Below are 3,610 nucleotides of genomic sequence, written 5' to 3'. Positions count from 1 at the left end.
AAATCCCCATATAGATACATGAATGAATGGATGGATAGCTGTGACAATGTGATGAACAGCCAAACACCTCCAAGTAGCCTATGTTTTGCTGGAGTGTCGATTAATTTCCATTTCGGCAAATTTTAGGCGCCCGATATGCCCTTTCTAGCAAAGGTCATGTCGGATTATTCCATGATTTTTGGCATGACTTGTGCTAGAATGTCTAGAAAATATCGAGTCGCCCGGATTTTCTAGAAAGATAATTAAACGACATTTTGGGTTGACCTTAATTCTGTCAAGGCTCCATACATGATAGTCAAAAAATGAGTGAGGCAGAATCCTGGCTGTTAACGTGGGGGTCGTTTCTCCTTCTCCTTGTGCTAGACCTTTTTTATGCACTAGGGGAAGGAGGAGTAACGACCATCACCGACGGTCAAAAAATCAGTGAGAGAGTGTCCACCATATACACCACATGAGACGAGATGAGAGTTTTCAAGAAAAGACACGACAGACCGACAGTCAACCTGTGATGAATAATAATGATCTAATTTATTTTTTGTAGTAAATATATTGAATTTTTACAGGGTTAATATTTGAATTATGAACATAGGAATGTCTGACGACGATGATAAGATCCCGGAGTGCAACTACTGCGGCGACGATCGTGGTCTGTGTGACAAGCCTCACCTTGTAGATGGTCGTTGCTTCAGTGTTAAGCTCGATGAGACCGTCGATGTTGAAACGGTACGCAACGACAAGTCTTTGTTCGTAATTTAGCATGACTTATATATGCTTCTTCAACGTGTAATTTTTGTCTTTTACTATTCGACTAGCTTATCCCATGCCATGGAAGACCCTATGTCTTGGAGCATCTGAATTTCGGAGATCATGAAAATATGGTTATGATTTTGCTGTAAAGCTATACAATTCGAAGAGTGTATCCCATTTTGGTTGCCCCGAATTGGGAAGCACTGTGCAAGGCATATGATTTTCAGGAGGGTGTGTATGTCACCTTTCGTGTATGTCACCTTTTGATCTTGGTGATCATGACGATGGCATTTGGGTCTTTGTTGATACGCTTCCACTTCTACCTCTACGTGAGTTTTTCAAACATATTTATTAAGTAATTTATATTGTTTATTTCAAAATAATTGACAACTTATTTTCATTCTTCAAAGAATGTACGAAAGATGGTAGACAGAACCTACTACACTGATGGCGCTGAATTAACTTATGTCGAGAAAGGTCATCTTACCTCATTTATTATTGATGTTGAGAATTACAATATCAATTATGAAACTCCTGCACATTATGGTCATACGTGCCACTAGTGCACGTGTTGAACTACGGTAACATCCATGGAGATGGCATGGTAAGATTTTTTACTATTATGATATCCGTGCATCTTTTGCATATATTCTTCTAAAGCTAAACTACATTGCTAACTAATATGTTATTTTCAACAGAAAATCCCGAAGGATTGTGTGCCTGATCTGATGTTTCCGAAAGGTCGGCTTGATGTTATTAGCTTACGGCCAGGTCATCCTAGGTTTTACCGTTGTTCATACTGAATTTCTAAAACTGATGAAGACATGACAATCAAAGAATGGAAAAAATGTATGAACAATCATAGGGAGCTACTTGGAAGCAACATTGTGCGAAGCGCAATAATTGGAGACAGGATAATCTCCATTCTCCATAATGGAGCGTCAGGGCCACTCTTGTTTTATACTATTTTACCTTAGAGAGGGTAGTAGGTCCTAGCTAATACTCATGATCATGTGCTAAGAACAATTAAATAGGGTTGGTTAGATGACTAAGATGATGATGAGTATAACTTGTTATTATGATAACGAGTAGAAGTTGTATGATAATGATGAGTAAGACTTGTTATTATGATAACATTGATGAGCTATTTACTATTATGATGATGCATGATGCTAAGTTGTTATATGAGCATGATGAGTTATTATATATATCAGTGGGTGAAATGATGCATGATGCTAATTAGTACTTTCGATATGCGCACCATATGTTTCCTCCACTTGAATCTAATCCACGTTCATTTCACCCAATGATATATATAATAACTAATCATGGTCATAAAATCATATGATGAAAGTACTTTATATAAAACCTATACAAATACAGCGACAATAAGCTGCATTTTCAAAAATGCAGGAAAATTTAGCAGTAGCGCTTTTCATAAGAAATGCTACTGCCACTTACTATTATCAGTAGTGTTGTTTTCGACCGAGCGCTACTACTAATTAGGTATAGCAGTAGTGCTGAAAAACCAACGCTACTGCTACCAGTTAGCTGTAGTGCCTTAGTGGTAGCACTTGTACAGGTGCTACTGATAGCTACGAATCCAACGCTACTGCTAGGCTTATCCCTAGTAGTGTATCCGATCAAGGCGAGTGTTGTGACCCAAACCACAAGCACAAGACGCAACCGAACGACAAGCCAGTGTTGCAGCGCCGCCGGCTCTCCAGGCACCGTTGGTCCTAGTGCAGGCGCAGGGGAAGGAGGGCTTGAAATATCAGCTGACGAAGCCAGTGCCGGCCTGGCCTTGACGTTGAGCATTAGGCGTTGGCCTTGTTGCAATACATGATGTCGACGCTGCCAAAGTAGGGGAAACCAGGGACGTGGAAGAGCTAGCTGTCATCCTTGGCAGGCTCCGTCTCGGCCAGAGCGGTGCACTTGCAGTGGTACTACGGGTACTTGTCCACCTTCCCGACCGAGTCATTTTTGTAAATGAATACTTCACGGGACGGAGATGAACGAGAGTTATTGTCGACTAAAATTAAAAGTTGATTGATCATACTTTTTTTAACTAACTAGTTAGTCCTCTTTACCAATGGATTCCTTGACGAAAAACTGGATGGTGGATGCCCACTTCATGTACATATTATTTTTCTTCCGCGGCGGCACGCGGCATCCATCTGCGCCGTCGACGATGTACCTCTTACTGATAAGCACCAGCGTGACGAGCCCGACATCAGTGCCCAGCATGAACACGGCAGCGGTGACATGCAGAAGCAAGAAGAAAGTGAGTGGCTGAGCCATCGATAACTTAGAGAACACTTGGAATGTCTTGTGACTGATCACGTACACAGTTTCCTGGGGTGATGTGTATGTGCAGAGCGGCGCTGGGTTTATAGGGGGAGCGGATGAGAGGACGGAAGAAGAGGATCAAGGATGGCGATGGGAGTTAAGTTAGTTATGTCAATTATGTGATTTTTAATAGTGGAGTGTGCCACGTGGTGGACTCTGACGGGAGCAATGTTACATCCATGGGAAACTTTTACAGGGTGGTTATGGTTGCTGCATTCAAGCAACGAATCCTATTTGACTTTTCGCACAAAATAAACGAATACAGCGCTTTGGTACGCCCACCCATTTAGTCAATGCAAAAAATATTACGGAAATATCATTTGGCAAATTTTCCTAGCAGACAAAGTTCCTACTATAGCTCTTGTTGATCAAGGTGCAACTTTTTATATTTTTCTATGCAAATTAAATTAACCATGATTTATATTAAACATTTTTACTTATGTGTATGTTATTTTTATGATAATACATTTTTAGTGAGCATAATGTGTCTATTACGTAGTTGAATATTGAACCA

General features: G+C 40.6%; 1 pseudogene; it reads right to left on the bottom strand.

Annotated features, from left to right (window-relative positions):
* Positions 1-2,116: 2,116 nt before the first annotated feature.
* On the bottom strand, positions 2,117-3,277 carry LOC119300321 (annotated as a pseudogene).
* Positions 3,278-3,610: the final 333 nt, after the last annotated feature.

This window comes from Triticum dicoccoides, chromosome 5A (assembly GCF_002162155.2).
Source record: "Triticum dicoccoides isolate Atlit2015 ecotype Zavitan chromosome 5A, WEW_v2.0, whole genome shotgun sequence".
NCBI lineage: Eukaryota > Viridiplantae > Streptophyta > Magnoliopsida > Poales > Poaceae > Triticum > Triticum dicoccoides.
This window is presented reverse-complemented; position numbering and strand designations above follow the sequence as displayed.